The 16,629-nt window shown below is 45.3% G+C and overlaps 1 protein-coding gene across 1 annotated transcript in view; it reads left to right on the forward strand.

Moving 5' to 3' along the window:
• Window positions 1-11,527: 11,527 nt before the first annotated feature.
• The window catches only part of LOC115459667 (cysteine-rich secretory protein LCCL domain-containing 2-like), a gene marked incomplete at its 3' end in the record, with an annotated part of 51,515 nt that continues 46,413 nt past the window's right edge, over window positions 11,528-16,629 (forward strand). Inside the window, exon 1 of the mRNA XM_030189476.1 lies at window positions 11,528-11,639. The remainder of the gene's footprint in view (window positions 11,640-16,629) is intronic.

Here is a 16,629-nt window from a genome sequence, read left to right on the forward strand (position 1 = left end):
GGGAGACATGATAGAGGTATATAAAATAATGAGTGGAGTGGAACAGGTGGACGTGAAGCGTCTGTTCACGCTTTCCAAAAATACTAGGACTAGGGGGCATGCGATGAAACTACAGTGTAGTAAATTTAAAACAAATCGGAGAAAATTTTTCTTCACCCAACGTGTAATTAAACTCTGGAATTCGTTGCCGGAGAAAGTGGTGAAGGCGGTTAGCTTAGCAGAGTTTAAAAAGGGATTGGACGGTTTCCTAAAGGACAAGTCCATAAACCGCTACTAAACGGACTTGGAAAAATCCAAAATCCCAGGAATAACATGTATAGAATGTTTGTACGTTTGGGAAGCTTGCCAGGTGCCCTTGGCCTGGATTGGCCGCTGTCGTGGACAGGATGCTGGGCTCGATGGACCCTTGGTCTTTTCCCAGTATGGCATTACTTATGTACTTAGAGTAAATCTCCAGAAGATGGATGAATGTTATCTGAGCTGATCCAGACATATTTTGCTTGTCGCATGAAGGAAAAATTCCTGTAGGCCTAATACCTTCAGAAATGTAACTATTGCCTTCTGAATTTGACAGAATTGATGCGTTTGTGTTTAATATGGATCTTTATACTTTTGGGCAGTATTCATTTGTATAGCACTTGAATGTTATACAGGGGTAGGGGGAGTCATTTAATCCAGTGATTCTCAACACAGTCTGCAAGGACTGCCTGGTTAGTTACATTTTTAGGGTATTTGTACTGAATATTCATAAGATGTTATATGCATTCCAGTGCCTCAGTTGTATTCAAATATCTCATGCATTTTTATTCCAACATTAACAGTTACTATAATCTCCTATTCAAGCAAAAAAAAAACCCTTCTTTTATTGAATCATAACAAAATATAAAAATCCTTACACATCCCATTCATACTTGCATGCATATATCCCTATAAAGTTACAGAACCAAACCCTCTCACTAAATATTTCAATCCACTGAAACGAATGAGTCTTGTATCATGTTCACTGTTTCCAAAACCTGCAGACTCCACTACTGAATTATGCCCTCAGCACTTGTCATAAATAGTTTCTCCATGATCTTGTCTCAAACCAGGTTCAGTGTACAGACAACATGTCACCATTTCTCCAAACCAGTTCACTTATTGGCACTATAGAAGGGTCCAGCTCTCTGTCCATATTTCAAATCAAGAACGCTGTAGCCTAGTAGTCCGACGGACATTGAAAAAAAAACAAAAAAAACAACAGAGACCAGAGTTGAGAGAGAAAATTTGTTTTACTGGGGCTAACACTGGCTGAGTACATGAAATGAGCAATGCATATGATGTGTTTACTTTAGATCCAATTAAGGATCAATGTAGTCATGAAACCGTGTTGTATTAAACTTTCAAATGCAACTTTGTTTTCATTTGAGTCAAGTTTCATTATTTTAGGTCATCTCTACTGGCTGTCCATGGATCGAGTCGGCTTTTTCAGCACTTATTTATTTTATTATTTGGATTTTGCTCACACCTTTTTCAGTAGTAGCTCAAGGTGAGTTACATTCAGGAACACTGGATATTTCTCTGTCACAGGAGGGCTCACAATCTAAGTTTGTACCTGAGGCAACGGAGGGTTAAGTGACTTGCCCAAGATCGCAAGGAGCACCAGTGGGATTTGAACCGGGCCACCTCTGGATTGCAAGACCAGTGCTCTAACCACTAGGCCACTCCTCCACTTGCCACAAGATAACAGAGCCTAGGTTTTATGAGTGTCTGTTCATCAGGGTTCTCTGTGCTAGAGACATGCTTGCAGTCAGCTGTTGCAGAATATAATAGTGTGGTTGTGGAAGTTTTGTATGCTTCTTAACTGCCCTATTTGATTATGGTGTTCCTTTTCCACTTATACTATATCCCTCCTTGATTTGCGACAAAGGCAGTTTAGCAAATTTTAATAAATGATAAGACTGTTTCCCTGAAAATCCCACAATGAAGGAAAATTAATGTCGCGTTGCAGTAACTAGCAATAGCAATTAACCATGTTAAAGTCACCATTATGTTAATTTCTATCTCTACCATGCACTCCATCCCTGTAACTTCTGTCAGTGCTTCCTCCTCTTTTTTTTAATAACAAATCTCTATTAATGTAAATGTAGATCATATATGTCATTTTAAAATGAACATACAAAAAACCCCCTCTCTTTGTAACAGTTGCAAAATACTTCATATAATACTGTATTCCTGTGAAGTGCAAAAAAATATTGTTGAGAAAGGGAAAAAGCCTCAGTGCCCAAACCTCCATCCAATGTACATTTAAAATAGGGTATAGAGGAAATCACATGGGTCAACTGCCTTCATCGGCATTAAAAACCCTTATCTCTTTAATTCCATATTGCTAAAAAATTCACAGGAATAGCAAGTTCATGGATCCAAAAAAAATTGAAGTGAAAAAATACTTAACTTCTAAATAATAGTAGACACACAAGTGCAGGGTAAGTCAGTCACACCGACGGTGGCATAAGTTTTGCTACCAAGCTGTCTCAAGGCATGCATGACATCAATAACTTTAAACGCTGTGTGTCCTCAGTGTGTCAGGAACTTTAAAAAAGAATAAGTACATAAGTATTGCCATACTGGGAAAGACCAAAGATCCATCAAGCCCAGCATCCTGTTTCCAACAATGGCCAATCCAGGTCACAAATACCCGGCAAGATCCCAAAAATGTACAAAACATTTTATACTGCTTATCCCAGAAATAGTGGATTTTCCCCAAGTCCATTTAATAACGGTCTATGGACTTTTCCTTTAGGAAGCCGTCCAAACCTTTTTTAAACTCCGCTAAGCTAACTGCCTTTACCACATTCTCTGGCAACGAATTCCTGAGTTTAATTACACGTTGAGTGAAGAAAAATTTTCTCCGATTCGTTTTAAATTTACTACATTGTAGCTTCATCGCATGCCATAAGTACATAAGTACATAAGTAGTGCCATACTGGGAAAGACCAAAGGTCCATCTAGCCCAGCATCCTGTCACCGACAGTGGCCAATCCAGGTCAAGGGCACCTGGCACGCTCCCTAAACGTAAAAACATTCCAGACAAGTTATACCTAAAAATGCGGAATTTTTCTAAGTCCATTTAATAGCGGTCTATGGACTTGTCCTTTAGGAATCTATCTAACCCCTTTTTAAACTCCGTCAAGCTAACCGCCCGTACCACGTTCTCCGGCAACGAATTCCAGAGTCTAATTACACGTTGGGTGAAGAAAAATTTTCTCCGATTCGTTTTAAATTTACCACACTGTAGCTTCAACTCATGCCCTCTAGTCCTAGTATTTTTGGATAGCGTGAACAGTCGCTTCACATCCACCCGATCCATTCCACTCATTATTTTATACACTTCTATCATATCTCCCCTCAGCCGTCTCTTCTCCAAGCTGAAAAGCCCTAGCCTTCTCAGCCTCTCTTCATAGGAAAGTCGTCCCATCCCCACTATCATTTTCGTCGCCCTTCGCTGTACCTTTTCCAATTGTACTATATCTTTTTTGAGATACGGAGACCAGTATTGAACACAATACTCCAGGTGCGGTCGCACCATGGAGCGATACAATGGCATTATAACATCCGCACACCTGGACTCCATACCCTTCCTAATAACACCCAACATTCTATTCGCTTTCCTAGCCGCAGCAGCACACTGAGCAGAAGGTTTCAGCGTATCATCAACGACGACACCCAGATCCCTTTCTTGATCCGTAACTCCTAACGTGGAACCTTGCAAGACGTAGCTATAATTCGGGTTCCTCTTACCCACATGCATCACTTTGCACTTGTCAACATTGAACTTCATCTGCCACTTGCACGCCCATTCTCCCAGTCTCGCAAGGTCCTCCTGTAATCGTTCACATTCCTCCTGCGACTTGACGACCCTGAATAATTTTGTGTCATCGGCGAATTTAATTACCTCACTAGTTATTCCCATCTCTAGGTCATTTATAAATACATGCCCCCCTAGCCCTAGTATTTTTGGAAAGAGTGAGCAGACGCTTCACATCTACCTGTTCACTCATTATTTTATAGACCTCCATCATATCTCCCCTCAGCTACCTTTTCTCCAAGCTGAAGAGCCCTAGCCGCTCTAACCTTTCCTCATAGGGAAGTCGTCCCATCCCCTTTATCATTTTCGTCGCCCTTCTCTGCACCTTTTCCAATTCCACTATATCTTTTTTGAGATGCGGTGACCAGACTTGAACACAGTATTCGAGGTGTGGTTGCACCATGGAGCGATACAAAGGCATTATAACATCCTTATTTTTGTTTTCCATTCCTTTCCTAATAATACCTAACATTCTATTTGCTTTCTTAGCCACAGCAGCACACTGAGCAGAAGGTTTTAACGTATCATCATTGACGACACCTAGATCCCTTTCTTGGTCGGTGACTCCTAACGTGGAACCTTGCATGACGTAGCTATAATTCGGGTTCCTCTTTCCCACATGCATCACTTTGCGCTTGCTCACATTAAACGTCATCTGCCATTTAGACGCCCAGTCTCATAAGGTTTGCTTGTAATTTTTCACAATCCTCTTGCGATTTAATGACTTTGAATAACTTTGTGTTATCAGCAAATTTAATTACCTCACTAGTTACTACTACTTATCACTTCTATAGCGCTACAAGGCATACGCAGTGCTGTACATCATACATAAAGAGACAGTCCCTGCTCAAAGAGCTCACAATCTAAGTAAGACAGACAAACAGAACAACTAAGAAATAAGGGGGTAAAAGGTACAGGAGGGGATAAAAGGGTACAGTTTAGTGGTTGGGAGTCAAAAGCAGCAAAGAGGTGGGCTTTTAGCCTGAATTTGAAAATGGCCAAGGACGGGGCTAGATGTACAAGGTCGGGAAGTCTATTCCAGGCATGAGGTGCAGCGAGATAAAAGGAATGGAGTCTGGAATTAGCAGTAGAGGAGAAGTTACTCCCACCTCTAGGTCATTTATAAATATGTTAAAAAGCAGCGGTCCCAGCACAGAGCCCTGGGGAACCCCACTAACTACCCTTTTCCATTGAGAATACTGACCATTTAACCCTACTCTGTTTTCTATCTTTTAACCAGTTTTTAATCCACAATAGAGCGCCATATCTGTTGAAGACTGTCATTCATTAAACAGCAAATGCTGTGTTCTGCATTCAGTATTGGCTTAGCCAGAGGAACTGATGTTGAACAGTTACTGTCCATGCTGAACGTGTTCAAAATCTTTATGCCCACTATGGCAATTGCTAGACAATCATCTTTAAAAAATATTTCACCCAAAAACAGTCATCATCAAATGGTGCTTAGGAATAGAGAACAGGAAAAGTTTTCTACGATGACGAATCACAGAAGGCAAAAGTAGAGACTAATAGACGATTCACCACTGGAGACGTGAGTCCAACAGTCTTTATTATATCAGAGATAACGACCCGACACAGGCCGTGTTTCAACGCTAAAAAGCGTCTGCATCAGGGGTCAATAAATACACTACAAATCAAAACATATAACATATAAATAATGCCAATAAAAACATATATGCTCATCCATATAGAGATATGAAAATTCAATAGACACTAATTTTCTGATCAGAGGTCAATATGCTCAAATATGCTTAATAACCATTAAAACAGCATACATATATTCAAAAGATTTAAAAAGTTTTTGGCTTCTGCTAATATAAATCAAAAAATATGAAAATATAAATATTATGTGTATTCCAGGTATATATATAATTTTGGACTTATATGCCAGCTAAAATATGATGTATAAATGGTTGTTAGAAATAGAGTACTGTGATAGAGCAGGAAAGACCTCCACGGCTCTGTTGAACTTACATTTAACATGTAGGGAATCAGGATCTCAGCCCAGCCTTGAAACAACTATTTAAGGCTTTTTGCATTAATACCCTGTTTCCCCGAAAGTAAGACATCCCTCGAAAATAAGACCTAGTAGAGGTTTTCCTGAATTGGTAGATATAAGGCCTCCCCCGAAAGTAAGACCTAGCAAATTTTTGTTTGAAAGCAGGGCCACCGAGAGCCGGACAAGGCCGCCCCCACCCCCCCCCCACCCCCACCTGAGGTCGCCGGGCCCCCCCTCCACCCACTCTCCGTCGCTCCCGGAACTAACCTTAAATGCCTCCTTCCACCTTCGCAGCAAGCAGCAGCAGGGCAGACCTCGCCTTCCTTCCGTGCCCCGCCCTCGCAGACGTTACGTCAGGAGGCGTTTAAGGTTAGTTCCGGGAGCGACGGAGGGCGGGCGGGCCAACCCCGATCCAACCCTGATGTTTCCCCGAAAATAAGACAGCCCCTGAAAATAAGACCTAGCGCATTTTGGGGGGCAAAAATTAATATGACAGTGTCTTATTTTCGGGGAAACACGGTATATCGACTTTGTAACAGAAATAAGCTACTGCTGTTTGTGCAGCAAAACAGATCTCGCAACTTTTCCTGGAATGGATGTAAAGTGTTTGGTTTTGCCTTCTTCATGTCTCTGTATTACATCCTCTGGGTGTGTGGTAAAATCTGTTTGTGGAGGTAAGTAGCACTGAAAAGTTAAGTGTTTGAGAGCAATCGTGTATTATATTCTCAAGAGAGAGAAGCATTTCCAAGCTATTAGCCCAACAATGATCCTATAAACACTTTCCCTGAACTGCTTTGTATCTAGCTGCTTGACCTAATGATAGTTCTAATTATCAGTCCTTGCACCCATACACTGACTTGTATTTCTCCACCCTGTAGAGCTTCACTGCACTTTTTGAGTTGATGTAATGCTTCTCCTGTGGTCTTATGCCATTTATATTCTTGATAATATGGTAAAATCTCACCCACAATGGACTTGTTGCTTGCCTGGTACGTTAGACATATGGGAGTCATTTGTGATATGTTTTCTAATGCAAGGCTTCTCAACCCAGTCCCTGGGGCACACCAAGGCCAAGATGCATCAACCAAATGTAAAAGAAAGTTAAAAGTAAAAGTTCTTACCAAATTTGAAAAAACGAAGAATGCACTAAAAAAACACCTCAGAAATGTTTGGTGCGGTATTCAAAAGTCGGATGCAGGAATACCTTCGGTAGTGTGTCGGTACGTTAAAAAAAGTGCCTATGGACGTCCTCCCCCCCCCCCCCCCGCCCGAGGTCGCTGCTGCGCCCTGCTCCCCCTGCATTAAAAAATCGTGATTTTAGGCAGCCCTGCCCCCCTCCCTCTCTTTCTAAACAGCTCCCGCCATCCTCCGCCCCATGCCGCCCCCCCTGAGGTCGCCGCCGCTCCCTTCCTCCATCTTACTGAGCCCTCGCAGCGCCTCTCACCTCCGTGAAGGTACTGCGACGGCAAGAACAGCTGATCCTCTTCGTTACATCAGATTAGAGCGGGCCCTGGACGAAAGGAGGGACGTCTGAAGACTCTTCAGCGAAGAGGATCAGCTGTTCTTGCCGTTGCAGCGCCTTCACACAGATGAGAGGCACTGCGAGGGCCCAGTAAGACGGAGAGGGGGAGCGGCGGCGACCTCAGGGGGGGCGGTGGGGCACAGGGCGGAGGATGGCGGGAGCTATTTAGAAAGAGAGAGGAAGGAAGGGGGGCCGGGGCTGCCTAAAATCACGATTTTTTTAATGCAGGGGGAGCGGGGAGCAGCGGCGACCTCGGGTGGGAGGGGCAAGGACGCCCACAAGGACGTGTTATGACATGTCTGTATGACAGCTCCGGCCTTACAGACAGATCTGACCATACGTTAAATATATCGCGGTAAATGAGGCGGTGCAATTGCCGGTATGGTTAGTGCATCCCGAATCGTCCACATTACAATGGTAGTTAGTCGTTTGTATTCCGTTTTCGTTACCTGCTACCGCCGTCGGTTTAGTGCATGCCACGGTTTACTTCTTGTTCGTTAATGGCTCATTATTGGCTCGTTAGTGCATCTGGCCCCAAGTCCCATTGGATTTTTAGGTTATCTACAATGAATATGCATAAGAGAGAGTGGCATACACTTCTTCCTTGGAATGCAAATCTATCTCATTCATATTCATTGTGAATATCCAGAAAACCTGATGGGACTTGGTGTGCCCAGAGGACTGGGTTGAAAATGCCTGCTTTGATGTTTTAATCACAAGGAAAGTTTAACTTCTTATCAGCAGAAATAGATTAATCAGTACCAGAACAAGTACTGCTCCTTGTGATCTTGGGCAAGTCACTTAAGCCTCCACTGCCTCAGGTACAAACTTAGATTGTGAGCCCTCCTGGGACAGAGAAATATCCAGAGTACCTGAATGTAACTCACCTTGAGCTACTACTGAAAAAGGTGTGAGCAAAATCTAAATAAATAAAATATTGTGAAGCCAGGGAAAAAGCTGCCAATGATATGATCTTCCTTCTACCTCTGTTTCCTATCGAAGCAGGTTATAATCAGGCATACATGTGGATAAAGTCATCAACATCTCTCCTCCGTGGCATCTGCCCGCCCATCGCTGATCCCCGTCCCTCCCTGGTATACCTTACACAAGTCCCCGACACCTGCAGTGATTCAATTATTGCTGCCTGTACCAGCCCTGCAGGCTTCTATCAGCTGGATCCCGCCCTCACTTTCATCATTTCTTGACTGGCGAGACCCAGCCGATGGAAGCCTGCAGGGCTGGTACAGGCAGCAATAATTGAATCAGTGCACATGTAAGGTACACCAGGGAGGGATGGGGTTTAACAACGGGTGGGCAGATGCTGGGACGCAACGCCACAGCGAAGGAGAGATATTGATGTGGGGGTGCCACCACTGGGTGGACCTGGGCCAAGACTGGCCTCACCCATAGCTACGCCATTGCCATGTGGTCCAGCAGCTGTACCTTTCTTCTTCCTGTAGGGGCTGCCACATCCCGCTGGACCCGTGGGAGCAACAACAATAACGAAAGAAACTATCAAACTCATACCTAGGACAAGCCCGCTTAAAGGCTGAGCATTCGTGGACGATGATGTTACAGAATGGGTTGTCGTACAAACTTCAGGTGATAATGTCACAAATAAATAAATAAATAAATAAATGTCATGCTTGGATGTCAGCAGTGCCATTATTCTGTTACAGTTTTCAAAATTGTTCGTGGGGGGGGGGGGGGGGGGATTGGGCTGTAATGTAAGGATTAGAGACAGAAACAGCTTTATTTTTTTTTTTTTAATAATCTTTATTGTGTCATAAAAGCATTAAGAACATAACAATTGAACAACTCCACTACCCCTCAGATCTTCCCCACCAGCAGATAACAAGTAAAGTGGTTACATTGACATGTAACCCAGGGATCTGTCCTTGGACCCCTTCTCTTCTCAATCTACACCTCTTCCCTAGGCTCACTGATCTCATCTCATGGTTTTCAGTATCATCTTTATGCTGATGACACCCAGCTGTATCTCTCCACACCAGACATCACCGCGGAGACCCAGGCCAAGGTATCGGCCTGCTTATCCGACATTGCTGCCTGGATGTCCGACTGCCACCTGAAGCTGAACATGTCCAAAGCTGAGCTCCTCGTCTTTCCACCTAAACCCACTTCTCCTCTTCCTCCACTCTCTACCTCAGTTGATAACACCCTCATCCTCCCCGTCCCATCTGCCCGCAACCTTGGAGTCATCTTCGACTCCTCCCTCTCCTTCTCTGCGCATATCCAACAGACTGCCAAGACCTGAAATGTTAAGTAGTAGTAGTAGTAGACATCCATCTCCAAGGGGCTGATAGTATATTCACAGCGAGATACCTGAACACCAATGACTTTATTTAGAACATCATACAAACTTCCCTTCCCTCCCAACCCCCCTCCCCACCTCCTGCCCACTGACATTGATACCTAAAATCATCATTGGATTTCCATGCGGGGACCACCGCCTACTCCTCCTTCGCATCCACCAGAGCAAGGAAGTCTGTTTTACCCGTCAAGTGAATCCTGCGAGGAGTCTGGTAACAGTATATCAGCATCAGGAGTTCACCAGGGCGTCCCCTATGTACAGTCAAAGCGCTGCCACTGAATTGAAAAGCAGGAGGAAGCACTAATCCCCTTCCCTAGCCCCATCCAGGGTTTGACACGTTCCTGGGCTTAGCTTCCGCTTGCTGTTTACAATTCTTAGAGATAGTTTTAGGGGGGGTCTTTTACTTAGGCACACTGGCGTTTTTAGTGTGCGCTAAAAATAGGCGCGCTAAATTTGACGATCATAGAAATACATTGGCATCGCTAGCATTTAGTTTGCCCCTAGTATTTGCACACGCTGAAAATGTCTTAGTAAAAGACTCCCTTAGTTTTTATTTTAAAGTAATGAGAAGTCTCCATTAGTTTGCAGGAAAAAAAGTACTCCCCTCCCCCAACCTGAAATTGTCCTGAGCAAAGGAAACCACAACTCTTAAGTTGTGTCTTTCCCCATGAGTTACACGATTCTTCTGGTCGTTGGCTATGTAATGCCTCCTTTACCCGCTCCTGGAAAAGTTATGGATTGCAAGCAGGCGCAGGGGCCCCCCACAGATTTAGCCCTGGCCCCCTCTACTTTTGACCTCCTGCCGACCCTCCCCTGCCATTTTCGATCCCCCCTTCCTCCGGCGCCGACCCTCCGCCGCTGCCTGGTACCTTTGCTGGCGGAGGTCCCCAACCCCCGCCAGCCGACGTCTTCAGCTCCGCTCTTTGGCGCCTTCACTGATCTGTTCCTGCTCGCACGCAGGACGTCAGGAGTCAGGACTCACAGAGACAGATCAGCGAAGGCGCCGGAGAGCGGCGCTGAAGAAGACCGGCTGGCGGGGGTTGGGGACCCCTGCCAGCAAAGGTACCAGGCAGGGGAGGGGGATTGAAAGTGGCGGGGGAGGGGGGGTCGAAAGTGGCAGGGGAGGGGTGGCGGCGGGAGGGGGGTCGAAAGTGGCGAGGGGGTTGGCGGCTGGAGGAGGTGGGCTAAACTTCCCCCCCTCGGGCTCTGGACCCCCCTCTCCCGCTGAGGTCTGGCTATGCCCCGCAGGGGTTGGTGCATCTAAACCAGGGGTGGGCCACTACGGTCCTTGAGGGCCACAGTTCAGTCAGTTTTTCAAAATTTCCACAATGAATATGCATGGGATCTCTTTGCATACAATGGCTGTCATGCACTGCTTCCAATTTCATACATATTTATTGTGGAAATTTTGAAAATCCGACTGGTTTGTGGCCCTCGAGGACTGTGGATGCCCACCCCTGATCTAACCCTCCTCTCTTTGTTGTTAACGTATGGTGAAGCTTTCACTTTCCTTAGGAAACGCTGGAACACCGGTCCTTGCCACCCTCCTGGGGGCTTAGAAGTTGACCTGATTGTAGCTCCTAGTTCTCCGTATTACTTGCATTCTTCCGAGGTCTACAGATATCGTCGGAGCCATGTTATGACCCTCCTTTTTTCTTTTTTTTTTTTGATGGTGGCGTCAGAGAGAAGACTCTTGCCAAAACTCTGACTTCCAGGGTGTGCTCGTTCAGACCTTCTCCCCGAGCCTCGTCCCACCGTATAAATACTGCCCGGACGGCACAAAGAGCTGAGCAGTGCAGTGCAGTGCAGGTCTTCGCAGATACCGAGCGCCCGGAGCCCTTCTCAGAATCGGCCGCCTTTTGCAGAAACGTACCGAGGAATTACAGATCTTCTTGGAAGGCTTTGGAGATTTGGGAAAAAGGTAAGAAACAGTTGAAAGATTCTGCTGCTACGATGATTGTCGTTAACGAGCAACATAAATCTTACAGGACGTTTCTCAGTAGAGACTTTCTTTTTGAGTAAGACTCAGAAACTCTACCTAGTCTTAGGTACAAATGGAAAAGAAAAAGAAATCCAAACCGCAAGAACTTTCCTTGTGTAACGTATAGATTGCTTGGTTTTGCTTTAAGAGAATTTGTACCCGGGATACAGTAATTTATATTTAATGTATCAGACTTTTATTCCGCTTTCCCAGCTCCTGATGTGTCAAATTATTTTAGGTCCAGATAACTCGAAGCAGGAAACAATGGAAAATCTCTTTCGGAGGGTTTTTAATGTATTGCTTTTCAGTGGAGTGAGGGTGATGAAGACCAAGTCCCAGGAGGTGCTGATGCGAGTCTGGAATCTTGAATTCACTTAAGGTCAATGATTGACTTTCAATCCATGTGTTGGTAGGGGTGATTGAGCCTTTTGGGTTAAGAAGTACCGAGTACGTTCCTCCAGGGTCTCTCAAGGCTTGTAGACGTTTTTTTCACTGTGGTCCCTGTGTGTGTGTGGTTTACTGCATCATCCCTACAAAATTAATCTGTACAGGCTGTGGATTTTTAAGTGTGCTGGTGGACCTTGAATGTGAAAAGCTTTCTAGGGTCCTTGGTTAACTCTCCCTACTCTGATCCTTACAATCATCATTTTCTATAAATCTGCAAAGCCCAAAGGGCTTTAGTAGATGTATTTAGCCATGCCTAAATTATTATACAATGAAAGTGCGGTTTCATGGTCACATCCACATCTTGATTAAGCAGCCTTCAGACCAGGAAGACCACTTTTAGTTTGTCCCGAGTTCTTCATTCGGAGTCGATGGGTGGTGACTCCGGTTCAGAGCTGACTGAACATGCTGGTTCTGTAAACTCAATGCTGTGTGATCTGTTCCAGATGTTAGCAGACCTGTAACTTACACATTTCTGTGTTCTGCTTCCAATTAAATCTCCGTTTTGCTTTGTGAGTGAGTTGCCCCGTAAGCTCACTTATTTCCAGGGCTTTTTTTTGAGGGGGGGCACTTGGGGGTACTGAGTACCGGCACCTTTTCCATTGTCTGCTAAAATTGACCCACGGTCCCCAAGTTTTAATGAAAGAGCTCAGGCTCCGCACACCAATTCTGCCTTGTCATAGATTCTGTGACTGGTTGCGGGGGGGCTGGCTATTGTGGGGTGTATCCCTCAATGATCACCCCACCCCTTAAGGGTGGCCTGGCATTTGAGTACCGGCACCTTTTTTGCTGGAAAAAAACATACTGCTTATTTCTATAACTACTACTACTACTATTTAGCATTTCTATAGCGCTACAAGGCGTACGCAGCGCTGTACAAACATAGAAGAAAGACAGTCCCTGCTCAAAGAGCTTACAATCTAATAGACAAAAAATAAAGTAAGCAAATCAAATCAATTAATGTGTACAGGAAGGAGGAGAGGAGGGTAGGTGGAAGCAAGTGGTTACAAGTGGTTACGAGTCAAAAGCAATGTTAAAGAGGTGGGCTTTCAGTCTAGATTTAAAGGTGGCCAAGGATGGGGCAAGACGTAGGGGCTCAGGAAGTTTATTCCAGGCGTAGGGTGCAGCGAGACAGGAGGCGCGAAGTCTGGAGTTGGCAGTAGTGGAGAAGGGAACAGATAAGAAGGATTTATCCATGGAGCGGAGTGCACGGGAAAGGGTGTAGGGAAGGACGAGTGTGGAGAAATACTGGGGAGCAGCAGAGTGAGTACATTTATAGGTTAGTAGAAGAAGTTTGAACAGGATGCGAAAACGGATAGGGAGCCAGTGAAGGGACTTGAGGAGAGGGGTAGTATGAGTAAAGCGACCCTGGCGGAAGACGAGACGGGCAGCAGTTTATTGAGGACTCCTCAATAAACTGGTTAGTCTATAAGAAGCCACTGTCATTTTTATTCACTGGCTCATTTATTGAGAAATCGATATATCAGTTCCTCTCAGCACCGGACGAGGCAGATCTGAAACCAGTGGTAGGTGTAACCTGTGTGGCCATACTTTTCTGTCTGTACCTTGATCTTTCTCAAATGTAGATCCATCAGGGCTTTTCTTGTGTTTTGCTCCAGGTTAAGAACAGCCTTTTGTTGTTCATGGTTATGTCAGTTAAAGAGTCTTTCTTGGCCGTCTCCCTGAAACCACAGTTTTTGGACGGGAATATCATTTTATTGTTGAATGGGTGGTCTCGTTTACATCAGAAGCCTTGTTGATTTGCAGGAAGGCATGCCAGTTGCTACCCAAAAGTCATTCCTCTACTTGCAATAATAGAAAGGCAGATTTGGCTGGCCCTGAAGAATGTGCAAATATTTACACTAAAACCTCACACTCATTTTTTTTTTTTTTTTATCACAGTGTGTGCAGTGGTCTCTTAACTGCAAAGGAAGCTGGGAAGCCTTGAGGGAGCACTTATGATTAAAGAACAGACTTCTTTGGGGTTGAATTCAGGCTGTTTGCGATACCTCTGTGCCTAACTGTAATTGCATGATACAGTGATCCTTCTTCCAAAAGTTTATTGGTTGTAAAGATATTAAGAGTAATATATTCAGCACACTTCGGGATTTGAAGTGCATGTGATTACAATCAAAGCACTTTACATATTATATACAGGTACTTATGTTGTACCTGGGGCAATGGAGGGTTAAGTGACTTGCCCAGGGTCACAAGGAGCTGCAGTAGGAACTGAACCCAGTTCCCCTGGTTCTCAAAAAAAAGTGTTGTTAACCTGAAGGCAAAATTTACTATGAGGCAAGTCCAGCGTAGCAATAAAGCACTTTAAGATGCTTTCAAATATCAAATATTCAGTGAAATATCTTGGGATGGCTTATGTCCTTATTCATGTTACATTTTTGAGAATGTTCCAAGGCTGCAGGTAAGGCATGGAGGGGGCATAGTCTAGGATCTAAGGATATCTGAGATGGGGCAGATAGGACCAGTCTCCCAACCCTTGGCTGCCAAGTTTGCTGACACAGAAGTAATGTTTCACTGCTTTCTCTGTACATGGTTAGATATAACATCCATCTCAAATACTAAATAACAACGCTATACACGATCTATACATAACCGATCTTTTACCTCATGACTGATTAACCTCTTTGATACTCATGATCAAAGTATTACCACTTCAACCTTATGCTGAATAGGGACTCTCTATAATCGATGACCTAATGTATGCTACAATCCAATTTATTCTCAGAAACTTTCATGCAATAGCATAATTTATTTTTCTTTACCATGTATGTATGCACATGGTATATACATATACCATGATCTGTTCCATATATGCCATGTTTCATGTATGTATGTACCTTAATGCAATACCATTTGTAATTCTGTTACCCAGTAATGGCAACCGCCATTACGGCAAATGTAAGCCACATTGAGCCTGCAAATTGGTGGGAAAATGTGGGATACAAATGCTACAAATAAATAAATAAATAAACATAACCCTATAAACTGCACAGCTGGAAAAGCAGTTAGCTTAGCAGGGTTTAAAAAGGTTGGGACAAGTTCCTAAAAGTCCATCAGCTAGTATTAAGATGGACTTAGGAAAATCCACTGTTTATTTCTGGGATAAGCAGCATTAAATTAGTTTTACTCTTTTGGGATCTTGCCAGGTACTTGTGACCTGGATTGGCCACTGCTGGAAACAGGATACTGAGCTTGATGGACCTTCAGTCTGTCCCATTATGGCAATGCTTATGTACTTACTAGCCGTTGAGCCCGTAAAAACGGGCTAGTAAAGGAAGGGGGGGGGGTTTGAAAGGCCCCCCCCCGGATAGGTCGCCGTTGCCCCTCCCCCCGGGGTTGCCACCACCCCTCCCCCTCGGAGTCCCCTCCGCCACCCCTCCACCCGGGCCGGGTACCTGGCTTCACTATTCAAACCGCCGGAACGCAGCACACAGCTCATCTGAGCTGCCGTCGGCCTTCCTTCTTCTCTGCGTGTGTTCCGCCCTCGTGTGACGTAACGTCGGCGAGGGCGGGACACAGGCAGGTAAGGAAGGCCAACAGCAGCTGCGTTCCGGCGCTTTGAATAGTGAAGCCAGGTACCCGGGCCGGGTGGAGGGTGGGTGGCGGCGGCGACTCCGGGTGGGTGGGGGGAGCGGTAGCGGCAACCCTGGGGGGGGGGAGCGGTGGCGACGGCGGTTTCCTCACTCGCAGGTGCACAGGTTCCCTCTCTGTCACGCCCCTGTCATCACGTATTGACACGGGGGCGGGACAGAGAGGGTCTCTACTGCGCATTTGCGAGTGAGTACGCCTCTTGCCATTTCTATGTTTGATGTTCTTAAAAGCAATAATAGGAATAATAGATGTGGAGAGGGTGGCAGGACTGATGGGATACATGTAGTCTGGGAGGCAGGGGCGGTCCAAGGCAATCTGCTGCCCGAGGCAGGGATGAGATGCCGCCCCCACCCTGCCCGGTCTGGCATCTCCCCCCTTCCCCCCTCAACCCTCTTCCCCAAGTTTACTTTATTGTTTTTCTTTTCCAAAAGGCGGCAGGGATTCCCATAGGCTACCCTGCCATAGTGCCACCGGCACTGGCCCCTTCGTTCTACTGAGTCCCACCGCTGAGGAAACAGGAAGTTACGTCAAGAAGTGGGCCGCAGCAGGGAGAAGGGGCCAGTGCTGGCGGCAGCGCAGCCTATGGGAATCGCCGTCATTGCCAACTTTTGGAAATGAAAAATAAAAGGTAAACGAGGGGAAGAGGGCTGAGGAGGGAAGTGAAGAGTGTCACTCCTGGAGATTGCCGCAACTGCTGGGAAGACTATGCTGTTGGGTTTTGAGTGAGCCCAGATGAAGTGAGAGAAGTACTTTGTTTACATATTTAGGAGCAGGGGATAAAGGAGGAGGATTCCTGTGATCATCCCTTTCACAATCCATGGAAGCAGATAATGCTTTGGGCCGGAGGAGCCTGCTTTTTTCTCACACTCCCTGTGTT

Source organism: Microcaecilia unicolor, unplaced genomic scaffold (genome assembly GCF_901765095.1).
Source record: "Microcaecilia unicolor unplaced genomic scaffold, aMicUni1.1, whole genome shotgun sequence".
NCBI lineage: Eukaryota > Metazoa > Chordata > Amphibia > Gymnophiona > Siphonopidae > Microcaecilia > Microcaecilia unicolor.